This window comes from Cryptomeria japonica, chromosome 8 (genome assembly GCF_030272615.1).
Source record: "Cryptomeria japonica chromosome 8, Sugi_1.0, whole genome shotgun sequence".
Taxonomy (NCBI): domain Eukaryota; kingdom Viridiplantae; phylum Streptophyta; class Pinopsida; order Cupressales; family Cupressaceae; genus Cryptomeria; species Cryptomeria japonica.
The window spans coordinates 194,318,256-194,339,999 of record NC_081412.1 but is presented as its reverse complement, the minus strand read 5'-3'; positions in this window follow the sequence as shown (position 1 = coordinate 194,339,999).

The window sequence follows — 21,744 nt, the reverse complement described above, 5'->3', positions numbered from 1 at the left end:
GAGTTCGCAAGATCAAGGTCTTGGACTTATTTTCGAATATATATAATTCCACCACGATATCCTCTTCCAAAGAAATTATTATTATCTCACCATTTAATAAATAAATAAATTCATTTACACAAAAAAGCCTCAAAATTAATTGACAGGGGATATTATTAATCTCAATTAATCTTTCAATCACTGTAGGAATTAATTAACTCTAGCACTTAGATTTTTAAAACACCTATATTTCAATTTAACATTAATTATAATGTGTATTAAAATTTGACTAAAGGGCTAATTAACTCCATAATAAAAATTTGCCCTATAAAGTTTATTCTTGTCAAGCCTAAATTTAGGTGAACAAAACAAATAATCCCCTATGGCCAAAATAACTTACAAAGTCATTATAATTTGCCAAAAGATTAAACTCCAAAATAATTTAAATTTTAAAACATCATATTTAAATGTTTATATAAACATATAATATATGAGCGATAATTATTAATCTAGAGGTAGAGTATACGTTCATATATATATATATATATATATATAGAACGCACGCACACACACACGCACGCACCCAACACAAACACACACACACACACACACACACACACACACACACACACACACACACACACATAAAGATATAGGGTTTTTAAATTCTTAAATTTTTAAATAAACCTGAACCCTAAAATTTATAAGTTATAAATAAAAGAATTCATACTCAATTTTTTTTTTATTACTTTTATAACTTCGAAATACCCTAACCCAAACCGGGTTAGGGTTTCATGATTCTTTTTTTTTGCAAGGAGGAGGAGCCAAAAGCAGGGAGGAGGAAGAGGCGGTGGTTTCACGCTATGGGGGGTGGTGACTGTGAGGGCTCCCCACAGGGATGACCGCAATCATGCCTGTGGGTCACAACCCATAGTGCAGCCTTGGCTGCAGCCGTCGCTGGGGGTTGCCGCCCATAGTGCAGGGGCCAAGGCTCCCGAAAACCAATGTCAAGTTTCATTTTAAAATATAATATATATTTTCCCCTTTATTTTTAATAAATATATATATATATATATATATATTATATAATATATATACGTATATGGTTAACATGCATATATATATATATATTCATGATAGATTAGGGGTAGATTTAATTCAGATGTACCTTAAAAATGGATTTTTTTTCTTAATCTCCTAAGCTATGCAAAAATAATAAAATATTGGCAGAATAGAAATAGAGGTGTATTATTTTTATTTACTTTAAACAATCTGTTATTTTTTTATTTTTTTAAATCACTTAAAGCAAATTTTCAAAACTAACAGATTTAATTAAAATTTTGAGATTTAAATCAATGTATTTCTTTCTATTTTAAATACCTTGTTGCTAAAGTTAGAGATAGACTAATTAACTTTAGATTTACTTTCTCCAATAAATAAAGGAAAATAAATACAATTGATTAAACTACCGCATGCAACATTAGTGCTCATACTAAATGGCTAATTAACTATATTTGCATTTATAACTTCCATAAATAGGACTAAATGTTTTATTTCTAGCTTACTAACATATATGCTTTTCTATTTCATTCTTTTCCAATATTTCAAATGCATAAGGAGATAAAGAGAACTTTTATTTTCAAAACTAACATGCATACAACAAATATTATTTTCAGAACTATAGGGACTTAATCTAGAAATACATATTTCATTTTTTTTTTGCAATAATAACTTAATAGAATAATGCATTTCTTTAAGCCATATTAAGAATACAATATAGTCAACATTTCAAATGGGTGAGATACCCAACTAGTCTTCTCATTTCTATTAAATGAGGACTTTAAATAAAATAGATACATTTTTTTATTTATTATTATTCAAAATAAATACAACAAATAGATTTCTTTTTCATTGCTGCAACTAAAATATAGAATATCCCATCCCCTAATATTTTTCTCTTTCTACACATCAAGTACAAAAACCGGCAACTCCTATCTTGCCTTTTTTTTTTCTTTCCAAGCAACCTGCAAATAAATCATGAGGCTATGACCATGGAGAGCTCACCTCCCAGCCTAGGCTTACTAGAAGCCACCTCCGAGCTTGGAGAGCTAATCCCTAGACAGGTTACACACATGCAAACACAACAAGCAAGGGAAAAATATTTAGCGAACACTTTCCCAACCAAGGCTACACTTCATCACAAGATGTGATGTTTTTACATGGGTGGTAGTGGACCAAATACCCTGAGAAGATTGCAAGAATAGTAGATCACAAAGCCACCTCATGGAAAACAAAGATAAATCATAAGTTCATTAACCCCACATCCTTATGCCCCTCAAGACATGCATGCCATACTTTCTCCCCTTTTGACCCCCAAAATGCAAAAACCAGGCCATGCAGCAAGGGTCACATATACACCCCTTGAGTTTGCTCTCATAATGAGAGTCTCTCAGTTGAGGGCTATCAAACTCCTACCACATGCAAGACCATCCTACTCTCCCAAGAGTAGAAGGCCTTAGTTACTCCCAAATCATAGGAATGCATAAAAGAATAAAAGGAAGGTTGCATAATAATTTTCACAAAAGAACATACAAGAAAACAACTTTTACAATCAAACAATCTTTCCAACATAAACATGCAACGTAAAAAGAAACAAAAGAAGAAGGTAAACCAACCTTCAATCTGCCCAAGGGTTTGCTAGAACTAGTTTGAGGATGAGCAACTCAATTCCAAAACTCTTCCTTCTACACTTGGCCAAAATTCTATCCCAAAACTATCCTTTTCAAAATTGCATAGTCTCCAAAAAATGGAGAGTGGGTGATTACCCACAAAGTCTCTCATTCTTGCCTAAAAAGACCTTAGTGAGAGTTCTCATAGGTTTCTAAAACTAAAAAAGGAAAAAGTAAGTGAAAGTGGGAAAAACGATCTCATTTAAAAAAGGAAGGTTACCTAACCTAGATGGCACATTCTAATTTGAGTTTTCGCTCACCTTAGGAAACCCACTTTTTGAGGTGACTAAATAGTCACATGGGAGCAGACACGTGCCTAAAAATACTCCTAACCCATAGGTATATCTTATGGACTTTAGGAAACACCTTTAAACTACCCCTAGGAGTCCATTTGACCCCTTATAAACCCATCTAAAGTTAACTTTCGGATCAAACCTGAGTTGACCACTCCAAAGACTCTCTACCCAAGGAAAATTTAGAACCACATTCAAATGTTTGAAAAAGCTATGGTTGAAACAACTCCCTCCAAGAGACAAGTCAAAAATCAAGACATAAACCAACACGTGTCAAGTGACACAATAAAATACATTACAAAATTACACATGAAATTTGTCTCTTGTTGGATTTACCCAAATTAATAAATTTAATTTAATGCACACGCAACATTTACTTTCACAAATAAAGTACGATACATACAGGGTGTTGTCTCTCCAAATTGACAACCCCTGGCTTTACGAACATACATAGGTCTAGGTTTGGTTCTCTATAATGTTTACATGGTCACATGGATAATTTTCCTATTCATCTCAATTACACATTAGTAATTCCAAATAACCTCATATAATATTAAACACATGAATAAGAATACACATCAAACACTCTGCATACATTTTACCTTTAAACAAATCGATATATCTTATATCCAAATAAATCCACATAAGAAATTATCATAATCCTCATAATTTTGACCCATACATAAGACATGCATCCTATTTCTATCATCATAGTAAAGTCTTCCAAATCCAATAATGACATACATCGTCTCAAAGTTATCCTATACTAGAAACATATAATGTTATGTATCCATAACACATCAAAATGTACACCTCAAGGTGAAATGATTCTGTAACCTTGTTCAATTACGTTCCCCACCAATCTATCCATCTAACATAGCCCATCCTATTGAATTATAGCATTTATTAGTAAATTCAACCATGGTCAACTGAGTTAACCAGAGCTTGATCGGGGAGGGGCTCTACATCCTCCTCCCCTAGAGATTGATTGACTCCTGGAAGTCGCATGAGCAGAATATGAAATAGGGACATAACATTTCTCACAATTTCAATAGGTTACTCTAAATCTTATCTTTCCTACTGGAAAGATGCATTACCAAAACCAACTTATTATTGTAATTAGCTTACTATCTTCATATGGTTAAATTCTTACATTTCCCTTCAATCTCAGGTAGATGTTTACAAAATTCTATCTTTCAACAACTTGCGCTAATGTACCATCCAAATTATATCAATAACCCACATCAACTCCCATGATCAATGTTACACATGATAGTTTACTTATAAATTTCTAGGAGTCATACTTATTAAGGGTTCATGTAAAACATGTTTATCCCACTGTAATTGTCATCCATGCTCACCACTAAAGAGAATTGACATCATAGTTTACCCATAATGAATCTACTTAGTTTACACCAAGGTGCCTCATAAGGGGGTTAATTACATATTTGGTAAACCAACCTAGGTGCATGATTTCTTCCAACATCCTTAGACAACAAGGAAAAATCAAGTTTAAGTTCTTTGAATCTACCCATAAGTAGGGAAATTTTCTACTCCTAGGGCCCACAATGCTTGGTATTTCTAGGCACCAAGGTTTTAGTTTCATAGGTACATTATTCACAAAACCCAAACATTAAGGTACATAACCATCCCAGTCTAAGGGAGTGATGAAAATTAATAATTATTATTTGTTTTTGATCTCATCCACGCAATCATCTCCATACACATGCCAAATTTACCAGTCTACAATTATCATCACTTTCGTAATTCATTAGGTCTAGATCACACATACACACACACACACACACATATATATTTATTTATTTATTATTTTTTTGTTATAAATTTCCTCTCTTAGATTACTCGCAAATATTTTTATTTAGGAGAATATTCCTTTCTTTACCTTATTTCGAAATAACATTGTTTGTTTATTCTGTGTGCCTAATTTCACTCCTTGCGGTATTCTCCCTTGACACACTATCAGTGGTTCAAAGAACATGATAGAATTTACACAAATCACATCACTAGGGCTAGCTATATTAATGTCAAAATGACCACTTGACACTATAAAAGATCAAAATAAAAGTTACTTTTACCAAGTCCAATCAAAGAAGAAAAATGTCAGCAATTGAAAGATATTAAAATCAGCAACATGGCAAGTGCCATAGCTCCAATAAAAGAAACATAAATTTAGTGGTCCCTTCATCATAAAAATAAATAAATAAAAAGAAAGTACTAGCTTCTAGATCACAAAATACTATTCAAACAAAGTCAAAATTACTATCAAATCAAAACTCGGAACAAGATGACCATACTAGTCATGCTATAGGGAGTAACCAGAACACATCACCCAAGATCACATGTCCTGAGTGTGTTAGGAAGTGATCATTAGACTCTTGAGATTCTTAGATTATCTATATTCCTTTATTATTTACGAAATATCTTATATACATGAGATTCCAATAATTTTATAGATCATGTTCCATTTTAATCTTCACGTGATTGCTATCACAAGCCACACTTTCTGACATAATCCATTATCTATTTAGGGTTAATAACATCCATAATTATATCTAACAGGTGATTGCACTAACTCTACCATTCTACGTCCATTCTTCTAGGACTTCCATTAATTTTCTTGATATGCTAAACCTTGGTTCAATATTACGTCTTAACTCATGCATCGACACTTTCATGTCTTTCTCACATGTGGTGGATAGTTCGGCACAAAATTGTCACTTGTATACTTAGAAACACTTAGGATTTGAAAAAAAAATTATCAAATATTTCTACTAGGGACGTCATTTGTTTTCTTAGCACCTTTGCTAGCTCCTTGAATTTTCACTTTGAATCATCCTTTTGTTCTTGTCAATAAGGAGCATGTTGCCAAATTACTAACACTTATGGTTAAGAACCATTTGGGGTGGATTAATTGTCAAATAAAATCAATAATGCTTGACAACTAATTCCTTCCCACACATTTCATGACATATTTCAAACAACACGAAGAGTTGACTTGTTCCCTCCTACTTCCCTTATAAAACTTATGATATCAAAGGGGGTGTGCACTCGAGAAGTGACCCACACTCACCCTATTAATTAAAATTTGGTAAAAAGAAGTTATCTCTTTCCATATTACTTATTTATATTTACTTACTAGCCAATTTTCAGCATATCACAACTTACAATTTCCTTCAAACTATGTAAAACACCTTATCATCATAATATCCTGTTACCCGATTACAATATAACATAAGGGTGTCCAATAATTACCAATGTCTTAAGACTCCCACAATTTCCAAGTTCTCCCGTGGCTAACCACCTAATTCAGCTCCTTATCCATGTTCTCAGAAAATATCTTATACTGCCAACTAATCATCATTAAAACCTTCGTATTATAATACTGCTATACTATCTTTCCGTAAGCCATTTCCATCTGCATGTTATTTCATCCATACTTAATGTTTTCGCATACCTTCACACTTGAGTGCCATAAATTTACAAACCTACTTTGGTTGTGTCAAGTAGTTAAATTGTGTTACATATTGTCTTGTAACTAGCAACTAGCCATGATTGGGTTGCACTTTTCTCCTTAGGTTCTAAACGAATATTAGTTACTCATTCCTAGAGTATAAGATCCTAATACTTTTACACTCCTTGCACTTCAATAGGGATTTTTGTACAATTCTCAATCGTCCCTACTCTCCTTGCCATTAATTTCTCCAAGATTGTCTTCCCATAAGGGAACTAGTTGTGGCTTTACTTTGCTTGTTTCCCCAATTATATAACTACAGATGAACTTAGGGTTTATTGCAATTACATGCTTTAACCCAAGAAGTTCATGTATCCTTTCTCCTTAGTTATTTCATCTATAATATTGCTAGGGTCCATTTATCAAGGAGATTGTCATTCATCATTTTAGTCCTTATCTTCAGGGTTATACATCTCTAGCTTCTCTGCATCGCTACAAGGATTGTCTAACGAATAAGAAACCTAGCCTGACCACACGCTTAAGGCACCTATTCATTATGATAGGTTAATGCTTCTTTCTAATATTTGCAAGAGTACCTCTTAACTCTTCTTCATTGTTGTCCCAAATGGCAGTCATGGTCCTCGAACCACCAAAAAAAATTTCGCATAGCTAAAGAAAAATTTAACTTGAGTTTTCACTATCTCAATTATCTTGGTTGTTGCCCCTTCATCTTATGTCTAACTAGCTTGCTTGAATTGCCAAGTCAAGAACATAACTTGATGGATGGTATTCTCTTAGTTACCATCAGAGGTATTTTATTATAGAATTAACTCCTCATACTTGATTTGATTATGGCAATAATTGTATTTGGGTTCCAATTGAATGGTAATCTTATAAGTACTAATGATCTAAATTTCGTTTATTAAATACCAAGAATATTTATAATTTTAAAAAATTTTGTAGCCTTTGGGGTCTTATTATGCCATAAAATTATGACTAATTAGTTTCAAATTTCAGGGCTTTTAGTGACCCTTGGAACCTCTTGAATTGATATATGTTGATATGTTGATTTAGAAGAATTTTCACTTATGTTTCAGTTTGTTATTTCGCAAGTTTTCCCACCTAGGTGTTATACTTCGAAGCCATAGTTTAGTTTAACTAGGTTATGAATGTAGCCCATGTTCACTAGTGTATGAACCTAGGGCTCTGATACCAAAATGTCATGCCCAAACTTTTGGGCATGAACGGAATAATTTTTTTTTTGATACACTTAATTATATGCAACCTATGCTTAATTAGAGGTGACAACTTAACAGGTTGTTCCAAGTAGAATCTTAAATTATAATAAAACTTTTTTCTAATGTGAACAATGAATAGAACAAATTTATCTAGAAACCTTAGGTTTCTATAAAACTCCTAGACGACAAAGTTAGGATATTCCTATCATATCAAATGATGATAACTCCTATAATCAAATGGAACAAAAAAATGATTTTTTAAGGATAGTAATAAATTCACATCGAATGTCCCTTTTATTACAGTTGCAAATTATAATTCTTAATTAGATCTACTTCTACTAAATAGGCATTAATATAATTACTTGATTCAATAATAATTATTTATCTCCTAACAAGTTTCCTCCATCCGTGATAATACATCCTTCCTTTATACTTGATTAAATCTTGTGTCTATAAATTAATTATTAATATGATTTTAACGTAATAATATTAATTAATCGAGCAATTGAAAATTGAAGTGTCAAACATTAAAATTTTAATGGCTTTATTTAGTATAAGATTCCATCTAGGCTAAATGAGTTCGCAAGATCAAGGTCTTGGACTTATTTTCGGATATATATAATTCCACCACGATATCCTCTTCCAAAGAAATTATTATTATCTCACCACTTAATAAATAAATAAATTCATTTACGTAAAAAAAACTCTAAATTAATTGAGAGGGGATATTATTAATCTCAATTAATCTTCCAATCGCTATAAGAATTAATTAAATTAACTCTAGCACTTAGATTTTTAAAACACCTATATTTCAATTTAACATTAATTATAATGTGTATTAAAATTTGACTAAAGGGCTAATTAACTCGATAATAAAAATTTGCCCTATAAAGTTTATTCTCGTCAAGCCTAAATTTAGGTGAACAAAACAAATAATCCCCTATGGTCAAAATAACTTACAAAGTCATTATAATTTACCAAAAGATTAAACTCCAAAATAATTTAAAATTTAAAACATCATATTTAAATGTTTATATAAACATATAATATATGAGCGATAATGATTAATCTAAAGGTAGAGTATACGTTCATATCTATATATATATATATATATATATATATATATATATATATATATATATATATATATATATATATATATATATATATATATATATATAGAACGCACACACACACACACACACACACACACACAAACATATATATATATATATATATATATATATATATGGTTTTTAAATTCTTAAATTTTAAAATAAGCCTGAACCCGAAAATTTAAAAGTTATAAATAAAAGAATTCATACTCACTTTTTTTTTTATTACTTTTATAATTTTGAAATACCCTAACCCAAACCGGGTTAGGGTTTCATGATTCTTTTTTTTTGCAAGGAGGAGGAGCCGAAAGCAAGGAGGAGGAAGAGGTGATGGTTTCACACTGGGGGGGCGGTGGTGACTGTGGGGGCTCCTTGCAGGGACGGCCGCAACCGTGCCTGCGGGTCACGACCGACAGTGCTGCCTTGGCCGCCACTATGGGACGCAGTCTGTAGTCTGGTTGCGTCACCACTATGGGGAGCCGCCCACAGTGGAGGCCGAAGCCTCCCCGACTGTGGGTTGCAGCCCACAGAGGCGGCTGCAGCCACCGTTGGGGGTCGCCGCCCACAGCGTAGGGGCCGAGGCTCTCGAAAATCAATGTCAAGTTTCATTTAAAATATATATATATATATGTGTGTGTGTGTGTGTGTGTGTGTGTGTGTGTGTATATAAATTTATATATATATATATATATAAATGTATATATACATTTATATTTATATATATATATATATATGTATATATACATTTATATTTATATATATATATAAATGTATATATACATACATACATACATATATATATATATATATATATATATGGTTAACATGCAAGTATATATATATTTGATATATATTATATATATTCATAATAGCTTAGGGGTAGATTTAATTCAGATTTACCTTAAAAATGGATTTATTTTTTTAATCTCCTAAGTTATGCAAAAATAACAAAATATTGGCAGAATAGAAATAGAGGTATATTATTTCTATTTACTTTAAACAATCTGTTATATATTTTATTTTATTTTTAAATCACTTAAAGCAAATTTTCAAAACTAACAGATTTAATTAAAATTTTCAGATTTAAATCAATGTATTTTTTTCTATTTTAAATAACATGTTGCTAAAGTTAGAGATAGACTAATTAACTTTAGATTTACTTTCTTCAATAAATCAAGGAAAAATATCATAATTAATTAAACTACCACATGCAACATTAGTGCTCATACTAAATGGCTAATTAACTATATTTGCATTTAGAACTTCCATAAATAAGACTAAATATTTTATTTCCAGCTTACTAACATACATGCTTTTCTATTTCATTCTTTTCCAATATTTCAAATGCACAAGGAGATAAAAAGAACTTTTATTTTCAAAACTAACATGCATACAACAAATATTATTTACAGAACTATATGGACTTAATCCAGAAATACACATTTCATTTTTTTTTCTACAATAATCACTTAATAGAATAATGCATTTCTTTAAGACATATGAAGAATACAATATAGTCAACATTTCAAATGGGTGAGATACCCAACTAGTCTTCTCATTTCTATTAAATGAGGACTTTAAATAAAATAGATACATTTTTTTTTTTATTCAAAGTAAATATAACATATAGCTTTCTTTTTCATTGCTGTAACTAAAATATAGAATATCCCATCCCCTAATCTTTTTCTCTTTCTCGACATCAAGTACAAAAACCATCAACTCCTAGCTTGACTTTTTCTTTTCTTTCCAAGCAACCTATAAATAAATCATGAGGCTATGACCATGGAGAGCTCACCTCCCAGCCTAGGCTTACTAGAAGCCACCCTCGAGCTTGGAGCACCAAGCCCTAGATAGGTTACACACATGCAAACACAACAAGCAAGGGAAAAACATTCAGCAAACACTTTCCCAACCAAGGCTACACTTCATCACAAGATGTGATGTTTTTACATGGGTGGTAGTGGACCAATTACCTTGACGAGACTAGAAGATTAGTAGATCACAAAGCCACCTCATGGAAAACAAAGATATATCATAAGTTCATTAACCCCACATCCTTATGCCCCCCAAGGCATTCATGCCATACTTTCTCCTCTTATAACCCCCAAAATATATAAACCAGGCCATGCAGCAAGGGTCACATATACACCCCTTGAGTTCGCTCTCATAATGAGAGTCTCTCACTCAAGGGTTGTGAAACTCCTACCACCCGCAAGACCATCCTACTCTCCCAAGAGTAGAAGGCCGTGGTTACTCCCAAATCACTGGATTGCATAAAATAATAAACGAAAGGTTGCATAATAATTTTCACAAAAGAACATACAAGAAACCAACTTTTACATTCAAACAATCTTTCCAACATAAACATGTAACCTAAAAAGAAACAAAAGAAGAAGGTGAACCAACCTTCAATCTGCTCAAGGGTTTGCTAGAACTACTTTGAGGATGAGCAACTCAATTCCACAATTCTTCCTTCTACACTTAGCCAAAATTTAATCCCAAAACTATCCTTTTCAAAATTGCATAGTCTCCAAAAAATGGAGAGTGGGTGATTACCCACAAAGTCTCTCATTCTTACCTAAAAAGACCTCAGTGAGAGTTCTCACAGGTTTCTAAAACTGAAAAAGGAAAAAGTAAGAGAAAGTGGGAAAAAGGTTCTCACATCAAAAAGGAAGGTTATCTAACCTAGATGGCACCTTCTAATTTGAATTTTCGCTCACCTTAGGAAACCCACTTTTTGAGGTGACTAAATAGTCACATGGGAGTAGACACATGCCTAAAAATACTCCTAACACATAGGTATACCTTATGGACTTTAGGAAACACCTTTAAACTACCCCTAGGAGTCCATTTGACCCCTTATAAACCCATTGTTGTCTTCAAAATCTGACTCACTTCAACATCCTTATAATAAGATGATCAAACTCTGTGCAAGAGGGATGTTAAGGGGAAGGAAACTCTTAGGACAACATATGACAAGGTTTGATTCAACCTTCTACACTTTGGACTTATTTAGAGTCCAGGTGGGTATACCTTTGTGAACCGAATTCACACTTTCAAAAGATAAATCCACAACAAACTAGTCCATAAACCAGTGGATCTATTCACCTTGAAACTAACTGAAACAAAGGAATGAAAACTATACTCAAATTCAGTATTTTGATCAACAAAACATGCAATAAACAACTTCAATCAATACCAGTGCCTTATCCAAGGTCACAGAGTCATCTAAAACTCGGATAATACTCCTTAAACAAAATATCTTTACGCATCCCATTGGCTTGGTTTCAATTAATCCTTATACATGCCTAACACTTATAAGAATTTACGCATCCCAAATTAAACTATGATCATCAAAATTCAAAGTTTCTCCCAAAGAATTTACTGGTATGAGTGATCCCCGCATCTTTAATTTCCCTCCTAAAGAGAAAAGCCAGCGAACACATCTACTGAAAATAGCCTTGCTACCCCATTCAAACAAAATAACCCTGGATTATTCAGAATGAAAACAGTAAACAACTTGTAAGCACACTCGAAGATGACACAAAGCTTTACTCAAAACCGATGGTCTGTATATTGATTTTATATTCAAAAAAATATTACAAGAAGTTTTTAAATATTCCCCATTAGACTCAGAAAAGCTCAGATAAATTTCTGCAGCGTTTTCTTACAATTCTTTTTGCGACCCCTTTTCCTCTAGTCCTGGTATCCATTTATAACAACATGGATGCACAAAGCTTCAGAATTCTCGAGGAGAGTTTGTTACAATCATTTCTTTCAAAACAAAGAAGTTACAAGCTCTTTTCGGCCTCTGCAGTTTCTTCAACAGGCTGTTCGGTTGTAACTTCTTCTACCTTTTTAGGGGTGCTCTCCAACTATTCTGGATCATGGGTGGCATACTTTGTTTTCCACTCATTGTACACATCATCGGTTGGCCATGAGAAATTAATCACTTTAGTCTTAGCTTTGGTCAACCTTTTCCAGGAGTTTCTCATTTTGTTGACTTCTGAATTGAGAAAACTATAATGTGCCTTAATTTTCTCCATCTCCTATACTGTTATAACAAAGAAAGAAGCATCATCTAGATCAATAATTCCTTTAATTCTTGCTAACAGTTTGGCTTCTATCTCCTTAAGCCACATTTGTTTGTCCTTCAGTTGATCCGGGCTAGCAAAAACTCCTGGGAGCAACTCAAAAACTTGATCAGCATATTCCTTTTTGCACAAATTAACTTTCCTATCAACATTATCCACCCCTGCTGCTAATTGTACTAAATCTTTAGTGATGTCAGAAGTGGATCTAATGATAGGATTGGCCTTTGCTTCATCACAGGATACACACATAAACTCTAAATCTTGCTCCCTAGGCCTCCATTTGTCAAAAATAGGTGTCAATATGGCCTTGTCTCCCTTGAGCTCATTCCATATATCCAAAATTTTACCTACATTATTGTATAGCAATGAGGCATTCATGGTATCTGCAAAACTAGTAATAGTGGCCTTCACTCTATCCTCATATTTCTTTGCATATATGGCTTGGGCCTGTTTTAGATTCTCTAACTCTTGAGGAGTAATCTCAATCATTTGATAGCTAGAAGGTGCTGGAGACGGTGGGAACTCAATGATAGGGCTGGTAGGTGGGGGTCTGGCAGGAGAAGAGGAGATCATCAGTGTTGAGGATTCACCATGATGATATTGTCCTGTTAGTTGCTTTTGCAATTTAGCAATGATGTTATCTTTGTTCCTTACCTCTTCTTGAGCATTAGTGTAGGCTTTCAAAATTGTCTCCAATTTAACCTGGAGATCTACCTTTTCCTTAGCTTCCCTTTCTGCCACTGCAACACTAAATTTTGCAGTTTCTAGTACAATGCTAGCATCTTCCACTACCCCAGTAGTTTGCACCCTCTTTACCATCATCCCCCCAAGGTAACTTGACATTGAGGTGTCCCTTTTCTTCTTATTTTCATCTCTTTTCAGAGACCACATAACTAATGTAGCATTATCTTTATTGAAAGTGACTCCCTCCATAGGTTTAGTTTCCTTCCTTACTGCTTCTAGGACTAGAGCATCTGCTATATCCCATTCGGGGAGGATAAGTACCCCAGCCTTCGCCACCATGTCTCTTCCTTGCTGAGGAGTGATGGTCTTAAATTCTTCAACCATTTCTTGCTTTATTTCTTCCTCAACTGTAGCTGGGTCTTTATGAGGTTGCTCACCCTTCCTTTTCTCACACCTTGCATTGTATTTATCAATGCTCTGCTTCCACACAAATTGCATGAATGCTTTAGATGTGATGAACTTGTCATCAGCCAAGAAATCTTCACTGGCTCGCTTGATCTCAGGGTCCCATTCTTGGCCTTTGAATTCACTAGTAGTGATATTCATTTCAGTAGCTAAGGGCTCTTCTGGCATTCCTTCCTCTACTTCATCATAGGTGTAGGCAATTTCCCCTAGACTACCTAACTGCAATAATTGCTCAGCTGCTACCTGTTCATCTCCTATATGGATAGGCAATTGTGATGGGGAATACACAGGTTCTTCAGGTTGTATCTCTTTTCCCACTCTTTGTTTCTTTGGGCTACTAGGGATGTCAATGACATCATGTATCTTCCTTTTACCTTTAGAGGCAGAGGGCTTTCTTGAAGCAGGCATAAGTACACTATAATTAGACTTCTTATGTAGCATATAATTACCCAGAGGGATTGGCCTAGCAAATACAGACCTATTCAAAATCAATCTTGCTTTCTTAGGGTTATTCTTGATTACAACCTCATTCTTTTCCTTTAGTGTTTGCATCACCTCCTCAAAACTAAGAATCAAAAACTTCATCTTCTCTACACAGGGGTAAAAGCTAGACAAAGGGTCATAGCTTATGTCAAGTTGGTGCACCAAGTCTAAGGCCTTCTTATAGGCTATCCACTTTTCCTTTCTCAACTTTTGTTCATCCAAATCAAATTCATTCCTCATGAGGTCCTCAGGGAACTGAAATTGATGGGGTTTGGCCTTGCGTACAACCCTCTTCCTAAACATACCATTGAAGAAATCTTCGGGGTCAGCACACTGAGAGATTGCAATTGATAAATGATATGGCTAGAGGAAATCTCCAAAACATTTCCAACCTCCTTTGGTTATTACAAATTGGTGTGCCATGGTAATTGTAGGGAAAATTGTCCCTTTGCCTCTACCTATCAACTCTGCCTCTTGCACAACACCAATCTGCCTAAGTATCTCTGCAATTCCCACTTTAAGAGGGACCTGATAAGGTAACAAAAATGGGGTACCTGTGAAACCATATATTCTGAAAACTGTTGAAACAGGGTATAGGTAGATATCACCCCAATTGTGGACAATTTTTATGTCCTCTGCAAACTCTTATGGCCTAATGAATTCCAAAAGCACCTTAGGGACTCTTGGGTTTTCCAAATAGATAAGGGTCCTAATTTTTGATGCAAAATATTTATCAAACCTTAGGAAGCTTGCATCCTCTCTGTCCCAAGATAGAACAGTGCTCCACAATTGCACTAGCATCTTTTCCCCGTCCTTTTCTTTTACAAGGTCCATCCCACTTGCAAAATAGTCACCACCTTTGAATAAAAACAAATGCATAAGAAGGGAGTACCACCCGAAGGGCCTATCTACTTTCCCATTCCTGATCCCTATCAATCCATTATGGATAGCATCAGTTATAAAAGAAACATAATCAAAAGTTATTGCCACAGAAGGATTCAAAATTTGAGCAACCATCAACATGTAATGAGTGGGCATACTCGCTTCAGCATCTTCCCCTAGGATTTGGCAGAGTGACCAATATAATCCTTTAGCCCTAAGGGTAAACAAATTTAGAGAGAAGGGCTCTTCGATATTAGGTCCCACAATAGTTAACCTGCCTATCTTCAAAAAGAATTCTTTGAGAGGCCCATTTCTCAGGTGATTTCTTTGCACATTATACACCTGAGCTAGTGATTTAAAATCAATAGGCTCCAGAAAATTAGTGTATTCACTTAACCCAAAGGCATTCCTGAATTCTTCATTGTTAATTTCAATTAGGGTCTTCCCGCTGATATCCTTTACACTTCTTGAAGTTGGGTCATAACTATGTGCAATTTGAGTCAGAAGATCTGCATCAAAGAAAACCCCTGGAACCACCAACTTTCCAACATCTAGTTCTCATATACTATTCTGAGGGGCTAGAGAATTTCTCATACTAAACCCAACCTTGAATAATCCTAACCCAGACATCCCTACTTGAGGGTCTCTTAACCAATTCCCTTTATCATATAAACCCTCTCATATTTTCAGGCGAGAAGCTCTTGGTACCAATTCTTTCGTTTTGGAAGCCACATTAGTTGACAACATCAATTGCTCAAGGAAATCATCACAAATTGCCCTCTCGTGATAATTGACTTTTCCTGAGAACTCCCTTTTAGGTGCCATCTCTTTTAGAAAATTAAGCAAATGATTCTACAATTTCTTTCAATTGTTCTATGACAAATTAAAATCTCAGTAAAACATACACAATTAAAAGAAAGATGGCTGAACAAGAGTATAGAGAAACATGCTTGTACTTGAAGGAATTAACTCTGCAATTGAAGAAGTCTGCTCTGCAACTGTTTCTTTGCAAGTGCTCTTCAGAATGATATCTTAATTCAATTGATACGAGATCATATATGGCAGCTGGGCTCTTAATTCCGACATTGATTCCACATGCTTGCCCATCCTTTCAAAATTGAATTCATGAAAGAATTCAAAGTTTTCACTCCAACGGGTCACAACACCCATGCATTTTTTCTTTTCACTATTTTGTAGGAATTAATTTCTTGGCAACTTTACTTCATGAAGTAACGCGGGCCGTCCGATCAAATGAGAGTTGATCGACCTTTACACTAGCTTAATACTTCCATCCTTTTCACTGAGCCTTATTTCGTTTCGCCATTTCGCAAGTGTTATTCAGTGAGAACCTTTACCTTCATGAAACTACGTCGAGCGTTGGATGGGACCTGAATTGTGCAGCCTTTAACCTTTGCCTAGACAGTTAACTTTTTCACTAACTGCGCCTTCACCTAATAGCTAATGGGTTTTCACTATTTCACAGAGCTTAATTTGCATTCAACTTTAGGCTGCGAAACAACGCCAACTGTCGGATCAAATCACAATTGATTGTCCTTTAAGTGAAGACTCTTATACTGACATACTTACTCCGCTCCTCCTTTGGTTACCAGATACCACATGGCACCTAACAATTTGCCCCGGGAAACTCATTAAGTTTAAATCTGAGTCAGCCGCAAGTTGTACCCCCTTTTAAAACTACTGGTTCCACCCTGGCACCTTTAATCTCTGTGGAAGACACGTGCTCATGTACATGTCACCGTTTAGCCTGGCATCAAAATGAATCTCCTTTACTTTCACCATTTCGCTGAGCATATCCTTCAAGCATCTTACAAGCACAAAACAATGCCAGCCATTAGATCAAACCATACTTGATCATCCTTTACACTTCATGTTCACTTTGCCTTTAAGAATGAAAAACTTTTTCGCAATTTCACGGGGGTTAACACGCGAGCACTTCACCTTCGCGAAATAACACGGGCCATCTGATCAAATGAGAATTGATCGGTCTTTACACTCTAAACGTTTACCTGCAAACGTGGGCCCTCTGACTCGACTTTGAACACCTGACATCTAGTCATCTTTCAAGCTGATAAGTCAATCTTTGATTTTCCAAGAGAAAATATCAAGTTCCTCTCTATTTTCACCACCTATATCTATCATAATGCCTTTATCTCACAGTATCTCTCTTCTCTGGGACCCACCTTCTTTGAAACTATTGAACCCACTTCATTGACTGTTGCACTTTTTGCCACATGCCATCAGCTTACTCACCCTCAGGACTAGCCAGACCATCCGATTGGAATGCCACATCATTTCACCGTTTCGTGGGTCTTAAACCATGAACCATTTTTTCTTGCGAAATAGCACAAACCGTTCGATCAAATGAGAATTGATCGGCCATTACACTAACAACCTTGGCTCCGCACTAGGTCCCGCTTCTTTATTGACTATGTGCTACCACGTGGCACTCGACCAGTGGCTTTGAAAATATTTTTTGCATTTAACTCAACGTCGGCCACGTGTCTTTCTTTTATACCACCGGTTCCACCTTGGCGGGCCCATGGCTTCTTTTAAGACCACGTGTTCATGGACATGTTACCATCTATCATGACACATGGACGGTTCTCGTTTACTTTCGCTATTTTGCAGGGTATAAAGCATGAGCATCTAACCCTTACAAAATAGCACAATCCATTAGATCATTTTCTAGTTGCTCAACAGTTAACCATCTGAATAGACTCCGTGAGGGGTGGGCCCTCTGACTCAACTTTGAACACCTAGCGTCCAATCACCTCCAGAGCTGACATGTTGTTTTTTTCATTTGCCGAGAGAAAGCACTGGGCTCCGATTAATTCTTGACACCTGTATCTACCAAGTCACCTCCCCTCCTGTGATCTGACTCACCTCTGGGACCCGCCCTTTAACCTTTGATCCGACTTGCTGATTGTTGTAGCTAGTGCCACGTGCCACCATTCTACTTGCCCTTTTGACCAACTAGACTGCGTAGGTGGCATGCCATGTCATTTTCGCAACTTTGCTAGTTTTAAACCATGTGCAACTTCGCCTAGCGAAATTGTGAAAACCATAGATTGATCTGCGAGATGCACACTACTTACTGGGCCCAACAACTTTAGGAGGGATACACATAAGGCATAAATTTTTTTTGCGATTAATTCACATCACCGCCTAGGTAAAGAGAACAAGGGGGGACACTTCCTATGATCCCATGACCCATTACTTTAGTGGATAAAGTAATGAAAGAACAGAAACTAGAGGGTTTTTATCAGATATTAGGCGATCTAAAATCAAAAAACCCTTAAGACCTAAAACAAGGCTAAAGCAAATGAAAATGTGCCTTACTCAAGATAACATAAGACTGCATTTAATACCTAAAACAAGGCTAAAGCAAATGAAAATGTGCCTTCTACTCTTCAGGCTCTGTAAAACCTAGGCAGGTATACCTTTGATGCATTTAATCAGACCTATTACACATAAGACTGCATCAATCAAAAGCAGACGGATCTCAAAAGGTTCAAAAACTAAGAGGTAACTGCAGATGGGCTAGATCCACACTTGCAACTCAACATTTTTGAATCATGAGATGGAGGGACACTTCTAGATAACATAAAATATAAAAAAATATTCTGATTTTTTATTTTTAAATGGTGTTCTGAAAACCTTTCAATATTACAAGAGACCAGTGCCTTATCTAGGCCACAGAGTCATGCATAAAACTGGATGAGAAATCTTAGATGCAAGTTCTTTTCAACATTAAATTTTCATGTATCAATAACTTAAATTAATAGAATCCTCTGCTCTGTCACAAAACCATACTTATATGTATATATATCCAATATGCATTCAAAATCATTAATGCTGGGTTTTAGAATTTAAATCCTTCCTTGAAGAATACCCAAAAGACAAACATTACACTCTTAGAGGAATCTAAAAGAGACAACTCAAATTATCCTTGATAATATGAAATTATATGAGTTTGAGTACATTTTGGAGACAATTTCATGGAAACTCACACATGCCTTGCATATGTGTGAACCTGCAAACTAAAACTAAACCTATAGTAAAGACAACACTGAAAACATAGAAGAACACACTGTCATTTGCATTGATAAAAAGATGCCATCACTGGAACCTACAATTTCGGATTTCTCCCTTGGAGAAAATCTATCAAAAACTAGAACCATTACAACTAAGAAGAATTGGGAATAAGAAGGAGAGAGAACCAAATCAAGTCTGCAACTAAATTGCCAAGTGTCTCCTCTCTAACTGAATTTCAATCTCGACCAAACTACTTACAAAATATCTGATCTTTGCCAAAATTAACTGAATAATCAGATTCCTCATTCCGAGAGCTTTCCGAAAATATATAACACTTCATACTTTGCCCAAAAATTGAGCCCTCGGTGAATTAATCTCCATTTTGTGCTCAATCATTTAAATTTTTCGAAATTTAATATAGTTTGAACTATACCATTTATGGATTTTAATTTTGATTTTTGCCTCCATTTGGTCCTGACGCTTTGCCACGTGGTAGCATCTGATTGGCTGAAGGGGTCCACTGGGTTCCACCTGGGATGACACCTCATCACCACCACATGTTCACTTGCTCATCTGTCACTTGGCCGCCACGTGTACACCACCTCAGCGCCACATCACCTAGCCCGCCTACTGGACATCTGACTATACCCATCACCTGTGCGCCAGTTGGCTTTCGCCATTTCGTAGGCTCTAACCTTTTTGCTCTTTGGCCTGCGAAATCACGTGGGCCGTCGATCTTGATCTAACATGCTCATTGGTTAATCTGCATTTTCACCATTTTCCTTTAGCCATTTTGCAGGGTTTAACATTTGAGCATCTTGCCTTCGTGAAACCGTGTGCACCATTGATACATCTCGAACCTGCTCACTCGTTAACCCAGCCTTTCTCTGCAAAATTCCATCTGTCGGCCTCGGGAAGCATGCCTGCGTGGGGTCCACCTGGGCGTCACTCAGTCACCTCTTGCCTCGAGATCTGTGCTCACGCGTGGGCCCACCTTGGGTGCCCATAGGCACCATCCGTCAAAAGCCTTTATGGCTTTGACATATTACTACTGTAAGGTTTTCAATATAAATATCAAAAAATGCTTTTGCCTAACCAATGTGGGATAAACCGTTTTCCTGAAAAAGCATTTTCTGAAGCTTGGTCTGAGCTTTAATGGCCGTTTTATTCATTTGCATGAGGTTTGATGGCTTTTTGAAGCACGCAGGGGAGGATGCTATTACACTTTGCATTATTGTATATGCTATGAAATTTGTATTGCCTGCTCTAAACATCACTGCCAGCAAGGAAATGGAAAGGCACGTGAGGGAGGATGATTTGGAAGGTTTACTTTGCTGAGCATTGCATTTGCTTGAAAGTTTCCATGCTTTTTAACTCACACAGAGGGAGAGCACATAATGGAGGATGTTGCTGCTGTTCAGAACTTTGCATTACAAATGCCCCTTTCCAGCTACCACTTCGGCATTAATTTATCTCTGTTTGCATTTTCTCAAAACTCCAGCGCCGCTCCTCCACCATTTAATTTGCTTGAAGGTTTCCATAACTTTCCTTTTACCAGCCACACTGGAAGACATCGCTGGCATTGCACCTGCCAAAAGATTTGCTTGAAAGTTTTTTTTTTTTTGTTTTAGCAGTAATAACTCACGGTAGGCAAGGAAATTGCCAAGGGATTTATTTGAAGGTATAAAGTGGCTGCCACATTACCAAACACCATGTACACAGCAAGTTTAAAGATTTTAAAAGTCTCCCAAACACCATGCAAGCTCAACACACAACAGGGGAAAATTGGATTAATTTGAAATTTTCACTGGCCTTCAATCTTCAACTCAGAGAGGAGGATCTGGCAGAGTCATGTGAAGTGTAGGATTTGATTGTTGTTTGCATCTACACTTTGCATTTGCTGGAGCTTTAAAATGCACTTCCCAAACTTCGATGCCACACTCCAGCAGCAAGGACTTGGCATATATCATGGAATTTGAGCTCAAATCTGCCACATTACATTAGCTTGGAAATTTTAGAGACTTCTGTCTATTTCACCTTTGCTCTGGAGCTACTGTGTTTGCTTAATGGTTTTCACATTATTTGCTATAAAGTTGACTGCACATAATTGGCTGAATGCCTCCAAGCCATGAAATATGCATTACTCCAAGTTTATAAAAAACTTTGGTTCCGAAATATTTCTCCATTTCCTTCTAACCTCCCCAAAAGAGAGTTTGTATACTTATACATATTTGTCCTTGAGAGATTTCATGTC